The following is a 16566-nucleotide window of genomic DNA, read 5'->3' as shown; positions in this document are numbered from 1 at the left end:
TTCAGATAAAATATATACTTAGTAAAATATACTTCTATTAGCAATTTTAGTTTAATTATGGTCCTAAGAAAACATTTATTTGATGAAGCTTAGAAGGAATTCTGAAATTCATAACATCTAAAGTTTTGATGACAGTAAGTCTTATCTACTTTGAGCCCTCTAAAATATTATCACATATTTAAAAATAAAATATTCTACAGATGAATGCCACTGACCTAAAAAATCTTGACTATGGGCTGGAGAGATACCATGGAGGTAGGGTGTTTGCCTTGCATGAAGAAGGACTGTGGTTTTAATCCCGGCATCCCATATGGTCCTGGGAGCCTGCCAGGAGCGATTTCTGAGCATAGAGACAGGAGTAACCCCTGTGCACTGCCAGATGTGACCCTCCCCCCAAAAAATCTTGGCTAGTTATTGACTATCCCAAAAAAAGATTTCTTTACTTCAAGAGTTTAGTTACAACATAAAGTTTTTAATTACAATTCTTCTATATGTACCTGAAGGATATAAAAATTCAAGCAATAATATATATGCAAATATTCACTTACAAGGAGTACAACTTTTGAAACCCATATAAGATTTTAAAACAATACATTAAAAAAGGAGAGGAAGTTTACCAAGCTTTTCAAGAAAATTAGACAATCATGTCACAATAGGATAATAACTTTAAAAATTCAGGAGAACACTACAATATTCTTATGGGAGGGAAGAGGAAGAAATTAGTAAATATGTGTTGTGAAAATAAATGTCAGTTAGATTTTATTTGTATTTAAATGGACTGGTTTTCCAAGCTGAAAAAAAAACAAACTGGACTCTATCATTTCTTTAGAACTTGTTAGAATATTTCTAATTACATGAAACTGCTTTTTCATAACTCTAAAGACAGCTACAAAATAGAATATAATATCTAATCAAAAAGTCTATAATGGTACACTTTTACTCAAGAAATAAAATTTAATAATGTATCATCTTCTGAAAAAGTCAGCAGAAATTTTCCTGAGTATTTAAGACATTTTGAAAATACTTAGAACTATAGTTGAATGGTTAAATGCAACATTGAATATTTAGAACAATAATTTAAATTATAAGAGGGTTTATGTCCAATAATTGAATCTAATGGACATAGTTTTTTAAAGAGCAAGTTTAAGTATTGAAATTACAGAATGCATATTTAATGCTAATATTCTTTGTACAAATGTATGTCAACTTTCATATCTATGTACATGTTGTGTCAAAGGATTGCATTAGTTCAAAGTATAATAGAATATGAAAGTTAGAAAACCCAGTGAGATGGCCCCATCCAACAAAGGTGGGGGCTGATTCCCGCCATGTGTTTGGGCACCAGAGGACAGAGGATTGCTGTTCTGCTACCTGCCTGCTTTCTGCGGGAGGCAACCCAGAAGACACCAAGGATCATAATCTTTTCAGGACCCAAACTCAGTAAGATATTCCTACCCAATAAGCCTGGGGACTGATTTCTACCGTGTATTTGGGCACCAGAGAGCCACTCTAATGGACTGCTGCCCTGCTCCCTGCCTCTTTTTTGGGTGGAGCCAGAGGAGCACAGCTGCTCAGCTTTACTCCTTGGTTGAGTATATCTTTTAATCCCTGAACCCCACCTCAGCACATAGTAAAAACCACACTACAAGCACATCACAATGGGGAAACAATACAGGACAACCCCATGTATAGAGAATGAAGATGGCTGCTCTGATGACCTGAAAAGTACCAAACAGCTAGGTATCCTCTCAGATAAGTTAAGAGAGGAATTAGAGAGGATGTTCATAGAGCTCAAAGGAAGCATAGATAGACTTGAATGGAATACAAATATGAATCAAGAGGATATGAAGATTGAAATTAGAAAACTTCATGCTGAAATAACAGGTCTGAAAACCCTCAGTTTATGAATTGAAAACCTCAATAGAAAACCTCTGCATTGGAGTAACTGCGCTGCAAACAGGGTCAGTGAGCTGGAGGATGAGATGTAGAACAAATACAGCAGAAAAGATTGGAAGAGAACCTTAAAGAAAGATGACCAGACATTGGATAAACTATGCAAAGAATGTGAAGAGATGAAAATAGAAGTCTTTGATAAACTCAACAGAAACCACATAGGAATTATTTAAGTCCCAGAGACCCTAAGAGGAGATGGAGGAAGAGTGAAAAGAATAAGAGGAGAAAGAAGAGTAAGAAGAATAAGGCAAAGATTAAGAAGGGAAAGATGAAGAGGAAGAAGAAAAAGAAGAGAAGGAAGAGTAAGGAGAAAGTGAGAAAGAGTAAGGAGGTGAAGAAGAGGAAGAGGAGAAAGAGGAACAAAAAGAAGAGAAGAAAACAGAAGACAAAAAATGAGAAGGAGGAGGCTAGGGATGTGGTTCAATTTGTAGAGTAGATGACCTATATATCTCAATGCCTAGATTTGATCCCAAATGATCTCATGTTCATTCTCTATTATTCTCACAACTTGTACAAATTCATGTATATCTGTATTTATAAAAATACGTGGTATACTTATGCATGCTCACATCTAATAAAGCAACTGTAAAAAAAAGAGAAAGTTATATGTCTACTGACAGAGAGAACTTCTAAGCTTTTTATAAGCACTCTACCTTAATGTTTCTCTTCTCTTTTCTTTTTTTTTTCTGTTTGTTTTTGGGCCACACCCAGTAATGCTCAGGGGTTACTCCTAGCTATGTGCTCAGAAATTGCTCCTGGCTTACAGTACCATATGGGACACCAGGGATAGAACCACAGTCCATCCTTGGCTAGCACGGGCAAGGCAGATGCCTTACCCTTTGGGCCACTGCTCCGGCCACTTATGCTTTTCTAATTAACCGCTAAATGGGTCAGAATGAAAATTCAGGACAGTATAAGGAAAACAAATCTTTTAAATGATATTAGATACAATAATGATACCAAAAATTTTTATGGCTACTCATATCTATTTTCAACATTTTATAATCAGTTTTCAAATAAAGTTGTTTTACTAGAAAATGGAAAAATGGAAAATATGAGAATTTATCCCATATATATTATATATCAACTATAAGTTTACTCAGTCTGAACTGAAACTTGGAAAGAGGTAGATGTGATCCCTGAGATAGACATTAGAAAATTAAAAATACCTCAGAATTACTATAAATACTTTGTATTCAAATATGAAAGTAGATTACTTAAGCATAAACCCTGTTTCCTCTTCTTAAATATTCTTAAATATTGGATATTTAACAAAAAGCTGCAGTATGATGCAACATTATCAAAATATGAAATTAGAATTAATGGAACAGGATTTTGAATCATATTTTAGATCCAATAAAATAAATTTACAAGTTGATAAATCATTGGCGTTATTAACCAATATGCTCTCATACACTCATTCGAGTGCTGCTTCAGTTACCAACAATGCTCTAAGCAAGGAAAATACAAAATAATTAATATAGACTTTTACCTCATGTTGTGAGTTTCTGCTTAGAAAGCTTTAGGTGTTTCATCTCTACCTATGTGGAGTAGCACTTAATTTGACATGGGCTAGACAACATGTATTCTCTCTTAACTCTCATTCATTCTCAAATTTCTATTTTATTCTGCTCAGCTCACATGAAATCCATTGAAACCCTGATTGAAACCCATTGAAACACCTCACAGACTGTTCTCCAGTACCTGCTGATGTTCAGACATCTTTTCTCCTCTCAATTGAAAATTTTTACATAGCCATATCATTTTTTCTAACTTTTTCTTTCTTTCTTTCTTTCTTTCTTTCTTTCTTTCTTTCTTTCTTTCTTTCTTTCTTTCTTTCTTTCTTTCTTTCTTTCTTTCTTTCTTTCTTTCTTTCTTTCTTTTCTTTCTTTTTCTTTCTTTCTTTCTTTCTTCCTTTCTTCCTTTCTTCCTTTCTTCCTTCCTTTCTTTCTTTCTTTCTTTCTTTCTTTCTTTCTTTCTTTCTTTCTTTCTTTCTTTCTTTCTTTCTTTCTTTCTTTCTTTCTTTCTTTCTTTCTTTCTTTCTTTCTTTCTTTCTTTCTTTTCTTTTTTCTTTCTTTTTCTTTCCTATTCCTTCTCCTTCCTCCTTCCTTCCTTCCTCCTTCCTTCCTTCCTCCTTCCTTCCTTCCTTCCTCCTTCCTTCCTTCCTTCCTCCTTCCTTCCTTCCTTCCTTCCTCCTTCCTTCCTTCCTTCCTTCCTTCCTCCTTCCTTCCTTCCTCTTTCCTTCCTCCTTCCTTACTTCCTTCCTCCTTCCTTCCTTCCTTTCTTCCTCCTTCCTTCCTTCCTTCCTTCCTTCCTCCCTTCCTTCCTCCTTCCTTCCTTCCTTCCTCCTTCCTTCCTTCCTTCCTCCCTTCCTTCCTTCCTCCTTTCTTCCTTCCTTCCTCCCTTCCTTCCTTCCTCTTTCCTTCCTTCCTTCCTTCCTTCCTTCCTTCCTTCCTTCCTTCCTTCCTTCCTTCCTTCCTTTTTTCTTTATCTTCTTTTTTTACTTTCTGGGTCACACCCAGCAGTGCTCAGGGCTTACTCCTTGCTCTGTGCTCATAAATCTCTCCTGGTAGGCTTGAAGGACCATATGGGATGTGGGATGCCGGGAATCAAACCGGGGTTCGTGTGGAGTTGGACTCATGCAAGGCAGATGCCCTTCTGATGTGCTAATGCTCTGGCCCCGGCCACATCAAATTTTGAACTCAAATGGTGTTTTTATTTCTAAATTGATCTATAGAAATTCTAGAGAAGTGGGAGCTAAAATCTGTATCATATAGCTTTCAAGGAAATAGTACAAATTTAAGGCCTGCTATTTTTCAGCAATTTTCTGTTACTAGGAAGGTTGATGGAAGACACTATTAACATAAAACATCAAAACAAAACATCAAATCATAATTATATATCTATTTCATAATATAGCACTTTACAGACATGTTATCAAGCTTTCAAAGGAAAAACTAAATTAAAAATATAAAATAACACATTATTTTTATAAATCAGAAAAGGCCATATAAGTGGAATATATAAAGCATTTTATTATTAAATATCATGCATTAAAATACATATTTTCTTTATATGCTATGTAAAAATTGAAATATATCTCGTTTCTAAAACAAACATTTATAGTGAATACTTTCATTTTGATATTCACATTTTTGTCATCTACTTTAATATAATTATTCTCATCTCTATAAAACCTTCATTTCAGTATAATCAAGTCTAATAATATTCATGATACATAACCTCAAAATTTCATATAATTACTTTCTAAAATTAATGATGGAAACAAAATAGTAGCATACAAAGATATTACTAAATTTAATATGAACAACACATAGAAATGTTATCCAGTCATAAGTCTATATTATATCAAATGATTTGTTTTTTTAGCTGTATAGAATTATCATGAAAGTAAAAATAAATTACTTTTTAAATTATTTTATTATAAATAAAATCAATTAAGCATAACATTGAAAAAATATATTGGATGAGGCTGTGGGCTTGAGTCTTGTAGTTTATATCTCCTCAGCCATAAACCAGCTGCTTGATTTTAAGAAAATTATTTAATCTACATGTGATTGACTATTCTCACTTATAAAATGAACAGTCTAAATTATCTCTCTGCTAAGCTACTTTCACAATATATGATTCTGAAACTATAACTAATTTTATTGATTTGAAGTATGATATAGGATTCGGCATGTTGATACTTCTAGAAGAAGCAAATTATTTATGTTTAGTCAAGGTTGTAGTCAACACTGTATAAAATCAAGGGTATTTGATGCTATTTAGTTTTCCTGATACAAAAATGTGTTTCAATTGAATTATGATATGCTTTTGAAAACTGATTCCTGAAAGACAGCAGCACTCTGCTGTCTGTCAGCTATGCCAATAAAAACGATAAATGTTTCCAATGATTATTTCTCAATAGTAAAAAAAAATAAAGCCATCAATTCTGCACTTATTATTTCACACTTACCTAAAAATGCACAAGCCATTTAAATGTTAAAATATTTCAGAAATAGGGGCCAGAATGGTGGCACAACTGTAGGGCAAACTTTTGCCTTGCACAAGACTAATTTAGGAGGGACTGCAGTAAGATCCCAGGCATCCAATATGATCCCCCAAGCCAGGATCGATTTCAGGGCACATAGCAAGACCCTTAGCGTCACTAGATGTAGCCCAAAAACAAAAAAAAAAAATTTTTTTTCAAAAATAGTTAAGAAAATCAGTAGTATATATATTTAGATTAAAGAACTATGCTTTAAAGAACTACACATTTCAAACTCATCTGATATCAAAGAAAAGTTAATATTACTATTTTACTAATGTCACTAAATAATGACACTAGAAATTAACTAATTAAGTTACTACTGTCACTCTTAATACTACTACCACCACAACCACTACTACTACTACAATGATGACTATGACAACAACTATGATTACCACTACTACGACTGCCTCTTTAAGATAGTTGTTTTAATGTCATCTGAATCCAGTCAGGCATTCATATCAAACATAAATGCAAACTTAATCATGTTCATATTCTTATATGTGTGTTTGTCTATATAGTTTAATAAAAAGCACAGTACAAAAATCATGTAGCATGTTTTCAAATGGAATGTCCTTTTAATTATTTTTTAAATCTGATAAACTCATGGAAATCTTTTCAGAAGAAATAATAGAAAAGAATATGCTAAAATTCAGGCTTTAATAAGTCTTCAGGGAAATAGACAATGCTCTCTTCAGCTTTGATTGAAAACTAAATAAACAAACCATAAGCATCAGGATATTTTCCCATTGTGAGTGGGTGATTATAGATATATTAAAATGCATAACCATATGCTATTAAACATGAATAGTGAATACTTTATATATTCTATCAAAGAAGCAAGCAACTGGGAACAATATTTACTCCACAAAAATTTTTATTCTGTTCTTTGTTGTCTTTTGCAGTCATGGAATATATAATGCACATAAAATAAGTTTTACTGAATAGTTACAAAAGATAAACAAATTAAACTAGTTGTAAATCAATGCTGACAAATTTTCCTCTAAATGAAAATTATCTATAAAATAGATAATAGATAAATAGATCCCAATATCTCTCATAATTTAAGTAATAGATTAACAAAATGTCAATTAATTTGTTTTTACATATTTTTATACTTTTGAGGAAAAATAGATAAACACAAATTGGCATAAGAAGAGATCCAGAAATTAAATGCTAAATCATTGGTACATCATTGGTCTATGTATGATGTAGGAAATATATGCTATATTAGTGATCTAAAAAGCCAATGTTTGTAAAGGTGAATTATGTTTAATAGTTGTAGCTGGATAAAATAAATATATAATTCAGAAAAGCATCAAGACTAGTATGAACTCAAGATGTGTGGAATTTTAAATCACTGTCTATTAAAAGGCATAAAGTCCAAAAAATTAAAAGTTGCTCTTTAATTTAATAAATGCCATTCATTAGTAAATATCACAGTAAGGTCTAGCATTATTTATCTAGGATAGGCTTTATGCTACTTAATACACTAACGACAGTATCTGAGAATAGCAGTACTTATAAAATAAAGATCCATCATAAATTATGTTACATTAAATGTGCAGAAAAATGAAAAATTTTAAAGCATGCTTTGAAAATAAAAATAATAAATATTAAATAATTTTTATCAAATATATTTGTAATTTTATATTTATTCATAAATGTTTCATATCATGCGGGCAGTATTTATATGTAATACACTGAATGAAATTTTTTTATAAAACCAACACATGGAAATTTACACTTGGTTTTACATTGCTTTAATTTATTTTACAACTTGTTAAAATAATAACAAAAAATTCTAACAGGAACATTAAAAAGTAGGTTTATGTAAATGGAAGGTGATTATGAAGAGAATCTTATAGTATTTTTTTTAATTTTTACTTTGACCATATTGACTTACATATCTTTCACAGTATTTTAGGTACATATTAACATTGAATTTCATCACCAAATTTGTCCTCCCTCCACCCCCATTCCCTTCCTGCAACCCATATTCCTACTCTCACCCCCCAGGCTGCTAGAATAAGTGGTCCCCTCTGTGTCTAGCTTACTACTTAGTGATCATATATCTGGTTGGTCCTGGCACCCTCCCTTATATCCCCCTCTATTTGAGAGGTGGAGCTAGATAGTTCAAGTTATGTGGTATTGTTTGAAGAAAAGAAAAGCAATAGAATGGGGTAAAAAATCAAATAAGCTGAAAATGGGCAGAGTCCTTCTAGCATCTTTCAACCTCAGTTTGAGAGAAGACAGGAAAAAGGTAATTGAAACACCGCAACAATACAGAAAAAAATATCAAATAAAATACCCAGTGAGCACAACAGCAATAAAGACAAGCACCACACAATAGTCTCAGTCCTTAAATAAAACCATGCCGGAGTGCATAAAGAAAGAGAAATATAAAATAAAATAAAATAAAATAAATAAAATAAAATAAAATAAGATTGGAGACATCAACTTCAATATCTACATCAAAACAAAAAAGTCAAAATATAGATAGATGATAGATAGATAGATAGATAGATAGATAGATAGATAGATAGACAGACAGATAAAAGGATTATTTTGTTCTTTTTTTTTCTCCCCTGCATAGGCACAGTAACCTTTGGGGGCATTATAGAGGGAATTCACTATTTTTTAAACCATGCACTCTCTCATTGTATTATCGCTAAGATGCCTGCATCAATTTTTATTGACTTAAAAACATATTTTTCTCCAAATCAGCATGAAGGCCTTTATACAAAGCAATATGGTAAATATCACTTGGCTGGTGTTTCAATTCAAAACCACAGAAATTTTAAAAATGTATGGAAAATTTATTCATTATTAAAAAGTGAATAAACATATACTATAACTATCTAACAAATCTTGCTTACAGAACTGTGTTATCACTCCCTGTAAAATAAGAAGTAGAACTGATTGGTAAGAAATAAAGTTTTTATATTTTGTGAAGAAAATTAGGGTCAAGAAATAAAATGACAGTATGCATCTGTCTAGACATTTGCTCTTGGTTATATAATTTTGTAAGAGCAAAATTCAAAACAAATTAAAATAAAGACATTTGGGGCCAGAGCAGTGAGGCCACCTTAAGTCTTGTGTGCACTAGCCTAGGAGAGACTGTGGTTCGATTCTCTGGCGTCCCATATGGTCCCCCAAGCCAGGAGTGATTTCTGAGCACATAGCCAAGAGTAACTCCTGAGTGTTGCCGGGTGTGGCCATAAAAACAAAGAAACATAAACCAAAAATAATACAATAAAATAAAGACATTTTATGATAACATTTCTTTTAGTTTTGTGATTACACTATCTAATTGTTACTCCAGGTTAATTTGCCCATTATGGTTCACAATTTTCATCAGTTGAAAATTTCCACTTATTTGTTTATATGAACAATATATTGTATTTCAAAAGATATGCCAACATATTTTTCAAATTAAGTGCATATTGTTATTAATAATAGAGTAAAGAATATGACCAAACAAGGTCAAGTTGGAAAAACGATGACAATTAAATATCACATACATTAATATTAGACCATTTTTTCCTTTTTTTTTTTTTTTTTTTTTTTTTTTTGATTTTTGGGTCACACCCAGCAGCTTTCAGGGACTACTCCTGGCTCTACGCTCAGAAATGCCCCTGGCAGGACCGGGGGACCATATAGGATGCCGGGATTTGAAACACCATCCTTCTGCATGCAAGACAAATGCCTTACCACTGAGCTATCTCTCTGGTCCTTGTTTTTACATTTTTAATAATACTTTTAGAAATCATTAAAACTCAACAAATTTTTCTTCTTAAAAAAGTATTTTGGGGGGGGGGGGAGAGATAGCATGCAGGTAAGGCGTTTGCCTTTCATGCAGGAGGTCATCGGTTCAAATCCCCGCATCCCATATGGTCTCCCGTGCCTGCCAGGAGCAATTTCTGAGCCTGGAGCCAGGAATAACCCCTGAGCACTGCCGGGTGTGACCCAAAAACCACACACACAAAAAAAGAATTTTTTAAAATCTCAACCTTCTAATTTTACTTAAAACCATTTTAATGCTTATTCCAGTTATGATTCATTGTAACTTTATTATGGAACTTATTGAAAAAGGAAAAATATACATTTATTTTTATACACAGAAAAATATAACAACTACATACTATGTAAACATTCACTTTCTAATGGTTTTCAAAACTCAGAAATGTTCACTTATTTGAAATTTTTATATTCTATTGGTGTAATTCTCTCATTTCCATTGAGTGTACAAAATTTTATTCACCTTATATATTGCAATTTTCAAATTCAGTCTTTAGTGAAGATAGCTTATAGCTCATAATCTACTTAAAACCTGTCATTAGAAAGAAATCAAAGATGTTCATTCAACCATCTCAGGTTAAATTACAAGCAGCATCTGGCATACAGAGTATATATTTGACTTTGGAGAAATGCATATTTTCACAAGCTACCTAAAGTGATATTTCTGGGAATGGCTAGTACTTTGATAGATTTCATAACTATGATAGATTCCATAGCTTTTTAATTCAACTGATAATATAAAATTCAAATTATGGCCTAAATTGGAGAAGAGGGGAATCAATTAGTGCTTAATCTATTTGAAGTTATTTCAAAAAGTCCCTAAGAATGAAGACACCTTTCTCTTGTTGCTCATTTAATATTGGCATTTCACTATGGCAGATGGTGACCTTATCCCTATGCTTCAGCTAAAATGATTTTTATTAAGGCTAAACAAGTGTGAATGGTGCTAATTTGTTGCAGCAGGCAAATATGAATAAACCTCTAGAATGACTGTAAGTGCCCTGCCTAACCATATGGTCATGGAGCATGGTCCTGCCAAAAGAATGGACTGAAAAGTAACCAATATATGTAAAACCTGACCCAGCTCCCATGTTTCATTACTAGTCATCATGATCCACACATCGTAAAAGAGGGCATACACTAGAAGAGGGCAAATCATCTATCTGATTAGATGAACCAAACAGCATAGAAAGGCACATTGTAAATTCCAAACTAAGTATCATTTGTCTTTCAATTACCCTTGACATTCTTGTAATATTCTTGTAATCTTTCTTCCTAACAAAATATTATCTATTTTTTACATTTAAGAAATTAATATACATTGATACTTAACAATGTGTTCAGGATATGAACCAAAACTTCCCCTTTAATTGTGTGTTCCAATTTCTTCACTTTTTTGGTCACACCCGGCTCTGGACTCTGGAAGTGCTTCTGGTTGCGCTTGGAGGACCATATGGGATGCTAGTATTTGAACCCTGATTGACCTCATGCAAGGCAAATGCCCTATTCACTGTACTATATCACTTGGGCCAATATGTTCCAAATTTAAGATAAGTCTTCAATTTTAGGAGTGCATAAAATCTCATAAAAAACACAGATTTATCTCAAACATTACACTGCATGCCCAAAGAACACCAGCTAAAAGAGACCAAAAAAAAAGCACCCCAAGACACATCCTACTCACAATGACAAATCCCACAGATAGGGATAAAGTGCTGAAAGAAGCAAGATCATAAAGGGAAATTACATTCAAAGGAGCATCTTTAAAATTTACAGCGGACATGTCACAAGGAACCCTCAAGCCAGAAGACAGTGGTGGGATATTATGACAAGACTGAATGAAATGAATGCTTCACCTAGAATACTGTACCCAGCCAGACTCTCAGGTTTGAAAGAAGTATACATAGTTTCACTGATAAACAACAGCTAAGAAATTTTACAGATAAAAAACCAGCCTTAAAAGAAAGACTTAAAGGTCTACTTTAAGAAAAGACAGACCAACAGACAAACCAAACTTATACACAAAGATTACATTAGATCCCATGACAATCATCTCCCTCAACATCAATGGACTAAATGCACCAGTTAAAAGACACAGAGTGATATAATGGATAAAAAAAAAAATGAAGCTAACAATCTGCTGCCTACTAGAAACACATCTGACTAGTCACAACAAATATATACTCAAAATCAAAGGCTGAAGGAAAAACATCCAAGTAAACAACTCCCTTATAACAACTGGAATAGTCATTTTAATATCAGATGACACAAATTTTAGACTCAAGAAATGTTAAAAAGGACAAAGATGGACATTTTGTAATAACCAAGGGATATGTAAAACTGAAATAAATCACACTTTTAAAGATATATACACCCAAAAAAGACGGTGGTTCAAATCCCAGCATCCCATATGGTCCCCCGAGCTTACCAGGAGCGATTTCTAAGCATAGAGCCAGAAGTAACCCCTGAGTACTGCTGGGTGTAACCCCCCCCAAAAAATAAATTTAAAAAAAAGCTCAATACTGATCAGTATGTCAGGAATTAAATTAAAAAGAAATTAGATATTTCTGGAAAAAATTGACACTGAAGATAAAAATTATCAGAATTTATGGGACACAGTAAAAGCAGTACTAAGAGGAAAATTGATAGCTTTGCAAGCACATCACAAAGAAAGAAGGGGGCTACATAAATAGCATAATGATATAGATTTTAAAATTAGAAAATGATCAACAAAAGGAACCAAAGTACATAGGAAGAAAAAAATAACAAAGCTTAGAGTAGAAATCAATGAAGTGGAAATCCAAAAAGCAATCTGAAATATCAACGAAAGCAAAAGCTGGTTCTTTGGAAAAATAAATATGATTAATAATCCACTGGAAAAACTCAAAAAGAAAAGGAGATGAATAAACTTAATAGACCAAAATAGAAATGAAAAGGGTGAGATCACTACAGATGCTGCAGAGATTCACAGGGTAATCAGAGACTACTTTGGGAAACTCTTTTGCCACAAAACATAAGAATCTGGAAGAAATGGCTCAAATTTTGGATACTTACAATCTTCCATGGTTGAATCAGGATGATCTAGCATATCTAAACAGACCCATCACTAATGAGGAAATTAAGATGGTATTCAAAAGTCTTACCAAAAACAAAAGCCTAGGCCCAGATGGATTCACTAATGAATTCTTTCAAGCTTTACACCAGGATCTACTACCAATCCTTTTTAGGCTCTTTCATGAAATTTAAAAATCAGGAACACTCCCAAATAGCTTTTATGAAGCTAACATCACCTTGATAAAAAAAAAAACAGACATGCTGCAAAAAGAAAAAAAAGAAGAAAACTACATACCAATATCCCTGTTGAACACAAATGCAAAGATCCTCAACAAAATCTTGCAAGTAGGACCCAATACCTCATCAATAAGCTCATGTAGGTTTTATTCCAGGAATGTAAGAATGGTTTAACATACATAAATCAATCAACATAATACACCATATCAACTAATAGAAAAATAAAAACCAAATAATCATATCTCTAGATGCAGAGAAGTATTTGATAAGATCCAAAACCCATTCTTGATAAAAAAAAAATTCTTAACAAGAGGGGAATGTTTCAGAATCTTTCTCAATATAATCAAGGCCATCTACCACAAGCCAATGGCAAATATTATTCTCAATGGAGATAAATTAAAAGCTTTTTCTCTATAATCTGGTCAAGCCTAGGCTGCTCTCTCTTGTGGACTCCCTTGCCCCTGCAGGGAAACCACAAAGGTGGGTTAATTTCTTGGAGGGAATATGGGTTTAGAACATACAAACAAAGAACACACACAGACAAAGAAAATGGGAAAACTAGTGAGAATCAGTTAGCTTTCGCTTATTTTATAGAGGACAGATCATTATATATCATTCATATTGAGGGGGGCAGACAAATAGCAGTAAAAAAAAGTGTAGAAAAAACACTTTGAGCTACTTCTCAAGGCTTGTGGTTACACAGATAACAGCATAAGTTTTTTCCCAAGATTTCTCAAGTCATCTAGCTACATAATAAGCAATGATCCCCTACCATAACTCCCACTAGCACGTGGCTGCATAGATAACAAATATTGCTTCCATCAACTCACTGGATGTGTCTAGAATATATTCTGTCTAAAATATGTTTTTCTCCCAAGGTTACTGGGTCAGTGTTCTTTTTGGCTTGGATGCCTGGTCTAAAATATGTTTTTCTCTCAAGGTAGCTGCCTTTGGTTTGTCACAATGCCTCACATAGCCTTTTAGATTGACCTTAGTAAAGGCAGGCTGCATCCTTGTTCAGGCCTCTTGAGAGACTGCTAGAGACTGTTAGGTCTCAGGCATCTGCTAGAGACTTACTAGGCCTCAGATCCTCACACTCTCTCACCATTCCTATTCAACATAGTGCTGGAAGTTTTTGCCTTAGCTATTAGGCAAGAAAAAAATTTTCAAGTGTATCCAGATAGGAAAGGAAGAAGTCACGCTCTCACTCTTTGCAGATGACATGCTACTATATATAGAAACCCTAAAGACTCTACCTAAAATCTTCTAGAAACAATAGATTCATATAGTAAAGTGGCAGGCTACATGATCAATACACAAAAATCAATGTCTTTTTTATACACCAATAATGATAAGAGAAGAAATGGACATGAAAAAAATTCTATCCACATTAATGTCACATAAACTCAAATACTTAGAGTCAACTTAGCTAAAGAAGTGAAGGACCTATACAAAGAAAACTGCAAAACCTGATTCCAGAAATAAAAGAGGACTCAAGGAAATGGAGGCATACCCTACTAATAGATTGATAATTATTAAAATGCCAATACTTTCCAAAGCTTTGTACTTATTCAGTGCAATCTCTCTAAGGATGCCCATGACATTTTCAAAGAAGTGGATCAAACACTTCTGAAATTTATTTGGAACAATAACACCCACGAATAGCTAGGACAACACTGGGAAAAGGAATAGAGGAGGCAACACTTTCGCAACTTTAAATTGTATTACAAAGCAGTAGTCATTAAAACAGCATGGTATTGGAATAAAGACAGACCCTCAGATCAGTAGAATAGACTTGAGTATTCAGCGAATGTTCAGCTAACATATTCAATTAGTATTTGATAAAGGGGCAAGAAATGCAAAATGGAGCAAGGAAAGCAAAAAGTAGTGCTTGCAAAAAGGCGAACTCAGACCTCTATCTAACACCATGCACAAAGGTCAATTCCAAATGGACTACAAACCTTGCAATCAGACCTGAAACCAGAAAGTATATAAAACAACAGGTAGGTAAAACAGAGAAAAATGACAGAACTTAAGAAAAAAATGAAAAACGTAAAAATAAATAACAGATTATTCAAAAAATAGTAATTGTATAATCTTTCAAATGAGAATTGAAGATAATAAAACTATATACTACCTTACTCTCCAATGGTTCCATATGACCATATTAGAAAACAAATATTAGCTAAATTCATTAAAATTTGTGTTCTAAATTAATTGTATAGCAGTTACAGAGTTATGTGTGTTTTAAATTAGATTTAAATGTTAAAATATTTTAATAAATATTTTCAATGTTCCACAAGAAAGCTGAACACCACATTTTATTAAAAGCCTGAATTTATTTGGTCACAAATTTTTCCCATACATTATATATCAGATATTGTATTTTCTTGAATCTCTTCTCCATATTTTACCCTAAATTTAAAAAGTATTTATCCTTTATATGCTCCTTTCCCATTCAAATACTTTTCTATTCTTAATATATAAAGATTATGATATTTAACATATTTGTTTTAAAAATTGATTTTCATTCTCTTACATTCATTTATTGAGATATGTTGTACTTACAAACCTAAATTATCTATAAGATTATTTTACATATAAAATAATAATAATATATAAAAACAGTAATCTGTAGTCTAACACTAAATAATTTATGCAATTACTTCCTTTCTTTAGTTTTAGAGATAGAAAATTTTTCAACATACTCCAAAATCTACAAAATTAAACTTACACAAAATAAGCTAAACATACATAAATAAAAATTTTTCTTTATAGTATGACATTAGGGGCCAAAGAAACTGTATAGCAAGTGAAGCAGTTAACTTGAATGTAATAGTCCATCTTCAATCCCTGACACACAGATAGCCTCCTGTACAAAATACAGCCAGGAGAAAGTTATGAGCACTGTTGAGTATTATTGATCCTTTAAAAATCCAAATAAACAACTAAATAAAAGACATAAAATTGGGGTCGGAGTGGTGGCACAGGGTGTAAGGCAGGGGTCTCAAAACTTAATTTACCTGGGGGCCGCAGGAGGCAAAGTCGGGGTGAGGCAGGGCCGCATAAAGGATTTTGCTTACCGAATAATTGCAATAAAAACCGCATTAGTAAGAAAAAAAATTGCAAAAAATCGCATTAAACATTTGCATACCCCGAATGGAACTGCTTGGGGTATGCGAATGTTTAATGCGATTTTTTTCTTACGAATGCGAATTTTATTGCGATTATTTGGGTAACGAATAATGGCGAATACTGCGATATTTGAAGGCCGGCCGCGGGCCACAAAATGTTGTACGGAGGGCCGCAAAGGGCCCACGGGCCGTGAGTTTGAGACCCCTGGTGTAAGGTATCTGCCTTTTTTGCGTGCACATTCGCTAGCTTAATAGAGGTGACTGACCGGGGTTAGATTCCCAGGGTGCCATATGGTCTCCAAAGCCAGGAGGGATTTCTGACTGCATACCCCA

The 16566-nt window shown here is 33.3% G+C and overlaps 1 protein-coding gene across 2 annotated transcripts in view; it reads right to left on the bottom strand.

The window, feature by feature from the left end:
* GRIK2 (glutamate ionotropic receptor kainate type subunit 2) overlaps positions 1-16566 on the bottom strand; it is a 691383-nt gene that overhangs the window by 583535 nt on the left and 91282 nt on the right. The gene's annotated exons all lie outside the window — the stretch shown is intronic.

This window comes from Suncus etruscus, chromosome 4 (assembly GCF_024139225.1).
Source record: "Suncus etruscus isolate mSunEtr1 chromosome 4, mSunEtr1.pri.cur, whole genome shotgun sequence".
Lineage (NCBI taxonomy): Eukaryota > Metazoa > Chordata > Mammalia > Eulipotyphla > Soricidae > Suncus > Suncus etruscus.
This window is presented reverse-complemented; position numbering and strand designations above follow the sequence as displayed.